At 47.7% G+C, this 9,234-nt stretch overlaps 1 pseudogene; it reads left to right on the forward strand.

Annotated features, from left to right (window-relative positions):
* Positions 1-6,830: 6,830 nt before the first annotated feature.
* On the forward strand, positions 6,831-8,461 carry LOC133053752 (chromodomain Y-like protein; annotated as a pseudogene).
* Positions 8,462-9,234: the final 773 nt, after the last annotated feature.

The following is a 9,234-nucleotide window of genomic DNA, read 5'->3' on the forward strand; positions in this document are numbered from 1 at the left end:
GAGTCAACCATTTCAATTTCTGACAGGCTGATCCGGCGTGTCTCAATTCCCCGAGGACCCGATGCCTCTGCTTTCTCGGCCAAAAAGGAAAAAGGGGGCCTCCCCCTCCTCCAGCATGGAAACTCCAAAAAATCAAGCACAGACAGCACCAGAAGCTCCAGATGAATATCCACATGAACCTCCCACTATGCAGATATCACGGCTGTCCTTGAGAGACCACACACAATCTATCCCTGTGTCCCATAGAAAATGCCCAACACGAGCCACCCGACAGGTTGCTCTCCCGACCTGGGGACAAATCATGGACGTCTGTCACCCAGCTCAAGACATAGCTGTGTCGACAAGACATGCTCCTACTCCTGAAAAGGTTTTCATAGCTATCCTTGCTCTGCTTGCTTGTCAGGTAAATGCCTCTTCAGCCACACCTGGGGTATATTAGGCCAACTTCACTAACCCCCTTCCATTCCAGGTCGTTACTTGCACCAATAGGCCATGCAGATCCACACAACTCGACCCCATCCTTTGGGCGGATGGTACACTTCATATTTTTAGGATAAGTATCCTATCAACCTCAATTACACTTTCTGGGGACTCACTGATGGTCTCCCTTTATGTTTTCATTTCCCATATAATAGAAGTCTAATCATGCCCCTAAAGGAAGGTACATCCTTTAGGAGCTTCTAAAAAGGGAATTATCACTGAGTCGCCACTAAAACTTACCAAACAAAATTCAAAACGACTAGTCTGGGCCCTTCAAGCTTGACTGCCTGGAACTCTTGATCCATACTATTCAACTTTTGTCCAAGCTCCAAAGAGATACCCCAAATGTAATGAGACTGTCCCGTCAGATAATATATGGAAAACCATTGACGAACAATTAGGCTATCCTATATGGAAATCATGTACTTATGATTCTCACTTCAGTTATACAATTCCAGGAAACATTAATTATCTTATACAAGATGGGAGGAACCCAAACCCAGGGTATCACCCTAAAGAATCTAATAACAGCACAACAAAATACGCTAATTGGTCAGACAAGACTGTTCCCTGGCCACTGCCTGCCAACAGATGGCATCACAATCAGTTTGTCCCTGCCATGTTATCTTTTCCTTTAAACAACCAGACACATTGGCAGCCTGAACTATGGAAAGCACTTGCCGCCACCTCCGAGATCACAGTAATTAGACCTAAAATTGCTAGTACCTTTTCTGCATTAGCTTGTTTGCCCTCTCCCTGTTTTCCTTTTCACTAATAATTCTAATGACACACAGATATTTGCTGATTATACTGGAGGTCCAACCATAGTTACTTGTAAAGAATGTATGCTATCCTCTTGCCTCAGCCCCCGATTTAAGGTTGGCTTGTTTGTGGTTTTGCAACACCCTCCATATCTTATGGTTGCTGGTAATGTTACTATTCCTTGGTGTGACAATTCTGGTTTAGCTGTGCTTCAACAATGACAAGATCTTATGAGGGCTAAGCGTTTAGTAGATGTACTTACCTTGGCAACCTCTGCCTTGATAGCCGCAATTGCCTCCATTACAGTGACAGCAGTAGCTCTAACCCAACAAGTGCATACAGCTCAATTTGTTAATAACATCTGCAGAAATGTGTCCCTGACTTTAGCATCTCAAGAAATCATAGATAGTAAACTAGAAATGGAAGTAGATACTTTGGAAGAAGGTGCAATGCACATAGGAGCTGAATTGCAAGCATTAATAGTAAAATTAGCTCTGTCTTGCCACGCTGATTGTCGATGGATCTGTATCACTCCCTAGCAAGTTAATGAAACAGACTATAACTGGGAATGGATTAAAAGTCATATCACAGGAATTTGGAATAGCTCCAGCATAAGCTTAGATTTAGAAAACGTATGTAGACAAATCCAAGCCCTAGAGCATTCCAGACTAGACTTCACCGCTGCCGGAACAGCAACTAATCATTTCAATATCCTCTCAAGCTTGGTGATAGGCAAAACTTTGTCTCCGGCCTAATAAGCTGTGTTGATATGGATGCCATGGCCTTACTAGTAATACTTTTTCTTCCTTGCCTTGTTCAAAGTCTACTGCACTGCATTCAAAGTGTTGCGACTGAACTTCATCTTGCTGTCCTAGGAAATAAACGGGGAAATGTCGGGAGCCGGCGAGAGAAACACGGCCCGTGACACGGTCTGGGTTCAATGAGCTGGCACGCAAAGTTGTGGGGACCTCCAGGACCACTCCACACGCAAATCATCCCGACCTCTGGCGGTTTCTCGGGATTGCCCCACAACCCATGCCCAGGCCTTCGACCTTTCATCTTCTGATGCTTGGCGTTCTTTGAGGATCCCAAAACATGAGTCTGACTCTTACCTAAAATCCCTCTTCGAAACCTTTGCATGGCAGCAACACAGTCCATGGGGGCCCACGGGTTCTAATAAACAGGTCTATCTACCCCATAAGCAAAAGTCAATAGAGTCCATTACGAGATTGGGAAGATGGTTTAGGGTGTGATCAGGAGGGAATTCATGAGAACTTTGACCTTTAGCATTACATACCAGAGCTAAGTCAGCCTGGGGATCATCTTCGCAAGATAATGTTTGTAGATGGCTTTTCACAGTTGACTAGCTGCTGCCCTTGAATTGTTGAAAAGCTATGTGTAGGTATGGACTGATCTGGAAAGTTATTTCTGATGTCACCCAGGATTATGCACCTGGTACAATCTTATCATTGCCCCTTCCTTAAAGGTCTTTAAAGGATTATTGATTTTAGGGTACATAAGCACTGATGTAAAAGAATAAAATAGTCTTGATTCTGCACTCAACCAAGACTGGACTCGGTTTTCTATACTTTGCAGACACTGCTTATCCTAAAGGAACACCTGGACTTCACCAGGCCTGCGTCCCCGAAGCTGATAAGAAAGGAAATACAGAAAACAAAGCATAGATATGCAATGGTAAAGAGGAAGATGAACATTTATATATATTAAAGATTCACCCTAAGGGGAAAATAAGTGTAGGAAAGGCAAAGAAAAGAATCGATATAGAAAAAATGCACTAGTTTTAATAAATAAGTAAATAAATGTATAATAAGCGGGGGAAATGGAAGAAGACAATAAAAAGTAGAAAATAAAACTCTACAGAGCAGCAAAAGTCCAACTTAGAGACAAAGTTTTAAAACAAGAATAAAGTGAAATAAACGTCATTAAATTGGCACAGTGAACAAAGGAACCCAAGTGTTTATCTACAAGTATAAAATTAACTAAAGTACTAACCGGAAAACAAAACTAGACCTAGGTTCTAGGTGGGCAGTAAGGCAGTTAAAATAAATCTAACAAATATGTTGAGAGGAAAAAAATGAACAGATATACAGTCTTAAACAGTGGGAGATAAAATCATTTATACAGGTAAAGTTTAACTACAAAGGGGCGGGAAATACAGTACGAAAAACAAACAAAGGAGTAAATGTAGATAACAAAATTAGGAGGATTAAAAATTGTCAAGTTAAACTTAGAAGAAGACTGAGGAAAATAAAAGAAAAAAAGTTCTACAGAACTGCAAAAGCTGAACGTACAAGAAACGTTGTATAGAAGGAGTGAAGAAGATGTCACACACACACACAGGAAAAAAGCTCCAAAGCTTCATTTGATTCCGTAGTGAAATTAACAATGACAACTACTGCAGTTGTGGTGAGGGCGGAAAGAAAGAAAACAAATAAATCCCAAAGAATCTACAGAGCAAATCAAAAGAGAGGAAGAACATACGTTTATCTTGAGTCACTGCTGTCAGAGTCCTTTCCTTCACTTGTATTCACAGGCCACCTCACCTCCCTCGGCTACCCGTCATTGGTGTGCTGATCTCTGGACCTGGTGTGGGGGCACCTTACATTCTAATCTGGTCCCACTCCCATGTGTTCTTGCCTGCAAAGTCCACAGCCATCAGAACTAGTGCGTTTTCTTTCGTTGTGGTTGTTGTTGGTTGATTGGTTGGTTTGCAGGAGGGATCTCTCAGTGACTTGTTTATCTATTGCTTAGACACAGAGTATTCCTAGGTGATCGTGTGGGTTTAATCTGCAGTTTGTACACCTGGTAGGGAGGTTCTGGGCCTTCTTCCTTAGCTACACTGCTGCTGAGTTTCATGGGGGTTTCACGTCCATTTCTGCATGTGGTTTGTCCACTGGGATTTGCTCCTGAGGTTGCCTTGGAGTCCTTGGGTTTGCCCCTTTGAGGGCCAGGGGTGGAGGTGGTGCAGCAGATTGGGTCACAGAGGTTCTGGCAAGCACCACGCGCTCAGGGGCTTGGCAATAAGGACAGCAGCTAATATAGCGCTCTAGAAGGGCATGGCAATCCGTATTGGCCAATACGCTCCAGGATTCTTGCATGGAGAATCCCCTCCTGACAGAGAATCCTGCCACAGTCTCCAGGGTAGAAAGGAATCTGACAATCCTGAAGCGAAACTGAGAGCAAAGACGGACGAGTACTTGGACCGTGGCAGCTCTGCCCGAGTGAGAGTTGAGCATGAAGGCGACACAGTTGCTTGGCTTGCAGGAACCTTGGCAGTGCCAAGTGTACAGAGACTTGGACTGCCTCTACTGCAGGAATAAGGCCCTGTCCGAATTTTTCTTTGAGCCTATTGTAGCTGGCAATCTGAAGGCCTCTTTGGCTAGTCTTTCTCCGTAGACCCATACATTCAGGCCATTCGAGGGCTTTCCTGTCTGGGGCCCTTCCCTGTTATTCAGTGTGTCAGGCACATAGCGGGACCCCCCAGGCTGGGGTCCTACTCTGTCGTTTGGAGGATCAGGTACTTAAAGGCGCTCCCTGGGTGGAGTTTTACTCTGTAATTCAGTGATTCAAGTGCTTCATGGGACCAACCTCTCTTTTATTCAGCTGTGATGCAGGCGTGTGGGGAAACAGAGGCTGTCCCGATGGCTCCACCCCCTACACATGACTCAGCAGTGTCACCTTCCTCCCGTGGCCGCCTGACTTACCTGCACAGGCTTTTCCCGCACGATTTCCTCATTTGAGCATCCCATCAATTTGTCTCTAACCAGTAGGCAGCAGACCATGGCCAGGGATTTCTCCACAATCTCTAGTAACCATCTGCTTTCTGCTGCACCTTCTACAGGACCTGTGTCCCTCTCTGGGGTGTGAATGACTGTGGAAAGGACTGCCTCATTCTCATCCCATCTAGGCTGCCACAGATGTGCTGTTTCACTCTCAGCCTTAAGTGTTTCTCCTCTGATGCAGACAGTTGCTCCCATGTGGAGATCGGACACCTACTTCAGGTCTCCCACCCCCTGAGGGCAGGCCCAATCCTACTAACACGCATGTCTCCACCCCCCACCCCCTAGTTATTTCATCCTCCTGATTGTTTGTGGTTCCATCTACTATTTTCCTCTGTTCAGGCAGTCCTGTCTGCTCTCAGCTGAGGTTCTGCAAGCACTTGTGTCTGAAGGTGTATTCCTGATGGATCCGTGGAGAGAGATGTACTCCCTGTACCCCTCCCCCTCCACCATCTTGTGCTTCTCAACTTTTTGACTGGTAGAAATAAGACTGCTCTGAACATTGAGGCTTGTCCTAGGTGACTAAGCAGCCAGTGCACACCAGGAAGACAGCACCTCATGGAAACCACAGGGAATCCCACTATGTCAACAAAGACTGCCCCCCAGGGGTACATCTAAGGCTGGCTGACCCTGCTAGCCCATTAGGAACAAAGGGACTGTGCTGAAGCACACAACTCTTTCCCCTATCCCCCAGCACCAACAACCTCAATGAGAGACCTTGGGAGCTAGATGGGTAGGCATGATTACACAGGGTTTCCTCCAAGAGGCTGGAAGCTTGTGGCAGCTATTCATGGAAATGAATTCCACCATGGTCTCAACTGTGAGGAGACACCCAAAGGAGCTTCTGCCAGGAAAACAGGATGAGAAGAAATTTGTGAGGGCACATGTTGAGAAGCCGTGTGCACATGAGGCTCACACACCACTGGGCAAGCTGCACCCCTTCCTTCCTGGGAATACTAGTCAGTCGCAGGTGGTCATTTCCTTCTTGGGGTCATCCAGCACAACCCAAAGCGTGCATTTGTCTGCCTCATCCACATCACCATGTTAAAACTGAAGCCTGGGTATTACATCTGGGGAGGTGTCAATTAGTCCTCGAATTGAAACAAGACAGTGCCAAGTAGCGCCAGAGCAATTGTATGTATTCAGCGCGTTCTCACAGTTGAGGACGGGGCTTTTAGACTGGAGACTAGAAAACTGAGGAGAGCTAGATGAAGACTGAGAAAAGGAGGTGGGATCGAAAAGGTTTCTCATAAGTGGCCCAGAATTGAATGGCCTTCAAGGTGCATTTCCTGCTACCAGTTGTAGGACGAAAGGGAAATTATTCTCAGTTCCACAGCCTAATTATCATGGATGGATTTGAGGCAAGAAAACGAAAAGTAGTTAATAATGTAACATGAGACAGACTCGAAGGAAAGGCTGAAACCCGGCTGTGGGGCAAGGTTTGGAGGAGACACACTCTCCCTGTCATGTGGCCCATCTGTGTTGGTGTAGAGAGATGAGGATGGCAGATGAGCTCAGCGGGCTCTTGGGGATGATGAAAAATGCCTCATTTCTGCCAGCAGATCAACAGAGCTGCTCTGCATCCAACATCAAAGGTTTCAGGATGAGGCTTTGTGATGCTATGGCTGGGGGAAGGCTGCCATTGGCTGGGGAACGGACTTACTGATGTCATAATCATAAGGGTGTGGTCCCCTACATATATGGGTGTTCAGGGGCTCTGGAGCAGGCCACAGGGAGTCTTCAAAATGACCAGGGTTGCCTCACTGGCCCAGCCCAGATGGGGCAGCCATGGCCTCCGAGGAGCTGTATGAGGTTGAAAGGATCATTGACAAGAGGCAAAACAAGAAAAGGAAGACGGAGTATGTGGTTCAGTGGAAAGGCTATGGCAGGGAGGATGCCACAAGGGAGCCAGAGCAGCACCTGGTGAACTGTGAGGAGTGCATCCACGACTTTAACTGGCAGCACACCGGGAAGCAGAAGGAGGGCACCCTCACTAGAGCCAAGTGGACCTCCCCAAACAATGGCCAGAATCAGATCTCCAGATCCACCAACAGCAGCTTCTCCAAGGCCGCCCCCAAGGCCCTAGTGGTGGGCGAGGAGCACGAGGCCAAGAGCAGCCCGCTGTTTACTGCCAGCCAGAAGTTCCAGGAGAGCTCTGCACGGGGCCTGGCCACCTACAAGAACATGGACCTGGCCCGGTTGGGCAACAGGATTCTCGTGCCCAAGAGCCCCATAAAGAGTGGGACTGTGCTGGACAGCTTTCAGGACGAGAGCCCCGAGAATCCGGACCCCATGGAGCAGGGGCCGGAAGACACAGTGGCCCCAGAGGCGGCGGCCGAGAAGTGGATCGGGGCCCTACTGAGCCTGGGGGCGGAGCAGGTGATGATGGGGAGCCGGCCCTGGATACACCCATTGTTTCCACAGGCGTCGGGCCCCGTGAAGGCCGCCATGGCCACAGGGCTGGCCATGAAAGGAAATGGCACGTCCGATTTGGTGGACGCACTGCCAGTCAACTGCACGAGGCCGCTGCAGACGTCAGTCATGGGCATGAAAGCTGGGAAGAAGTTCATGAAGGACAGGCGAGACCAGCCCTTTAACAAGCAGCTGCGCTTCAGTGTGCGGCAGAGGGAGAGCGCCTACAGGTACCGGGACATTGTGGTCCAGAAGCAGGACGGCTTCACCCACATCCTGCTATCCACCAAGTCATCCGAGAACAACTCGCTGAACCCGGAGGTGGTGAAGGAGCTGCAGAGCACGCTGAGCATGGCCAACGCCGACGACAGCAACCTGGTGTTGCTCAGCGCCGTGGGCAGTGTCTTCTGCTGCAGCCTGGACTTCCTCTACTTCATCCAGCGCCTGCCCGATGACCGCAAGAGGGAGAGCGCCACAATGGCCGAGGCCATCAGAAACTTCGTGAACACCTTCATCCAGTTCAAGAAGCCTATTGTCGTAGCTGTGAATGGCCCAGCCATTGGGCTAGGGGCATCCATCCTGCCTCTCTGTGATGTGGTCTGGGCCAACGAAAAGGCATGGTTCTAGACGCCCTATACCACCTTCGGACAGAGTCCAGAGGCTGTTCCACCGTCATGTTCCCCAAGATTATGGGAGGAGCATCTACCAACGAAATGCTGTTCAGAGGGCGGATGCTAACAGCACAGGAGGCGTGCAGCAAAGGGCTGGTCTCACAGGTGTTCTGGCTTGGGACCTTCACCCAGGAAGTCATGGTTCGCATCAAGGAGCTCACCTCTTGCAACCGTGTCGTGCTGGAGGAATCCAAGGCCCTTGTGCACTGCAACATGAGGCTGAAGCTAGAGCGGGCCAATGAGCGGGAGTGTGAGGTGCTCAAGAAGATATGGGGCTCCGCGCAGGGCATCGACTCCATGCTCAAGTACCTGAAGAGCAAGATGGACGGTTTCTGACTGTCCAGCCACCCGACCTCACCAGGGTGCATGGTGCCGGACCTCACGGCCTGGGCCAGGCTCCTACCGAGCTCCCTCTGGGAAGCAGGACTTGAGACAGACAAGCTATTTTTTGCCAAGGAGTTCTGAGGTAATGTAGCTGTAAAATAAATAACTACCAAACTCCTTTGTTGAAACGTCATTGGTTTATACTTAATACACACGAGTATAAAAGTATAATGGTGAGCTCTGGCCTGCTCCTTGAGGCTCTCATTCTTGTCATCTTCGGCTAGGAATGTGTATATATAAAGATATTTTCTAGGATTAGGTGTCAGAAAAGTCTGAAACAATGTGTGTTTATCTTTTTCTTTTCCTTCTAAGAGAAAAGAAAGGGGTGATAGCAAGCCTCGCCATCCCTGCTGCAAATCGAAATATGGAAAGATCTGAGATGTGCCTTATCTCTAAAAGGTCCAAAGCCTCAGAGATAGAAAATTCTAAATCTAATGGAAGACTTATCTTTTAGGATGAGTACTTCTGGCTAAACACCCACTGATGGACATACCCCAAAATAAAATATGCCTCAGATTCATGCTGAAATATCAATTGATTGTTCCCTGTTGTTCAAAGTCTGATTCTTGCCCAGTTAACAGGAAGAAACCACTCTGGCTAACAGAAAGCATCTTTTGCAGTATTAGTGAATCACTGACTAGCTTCAGTATGGTAGCTTAAGTTATAAGTTAATCTTAGCAGGTTTATAATTAGGTTCTCTGACCTTTTTGAAAAATAAATACATG

The sequence above is a fragment of the Dama dama genome, unplaced genomic scaffold (assembly GCF_033118175.1).
Source record: "Dama dama isolate Ldn47 unplaced genomic scaffold, ASM3311817v1 ptg000209l, whole genome shotgun sequence".
Classification (NCBI taxonomy): Eukaryota; Metazoa; Chordata; class Mammalia; order Artiodactyla; family Cervidae; genus Dama; species Dama dama.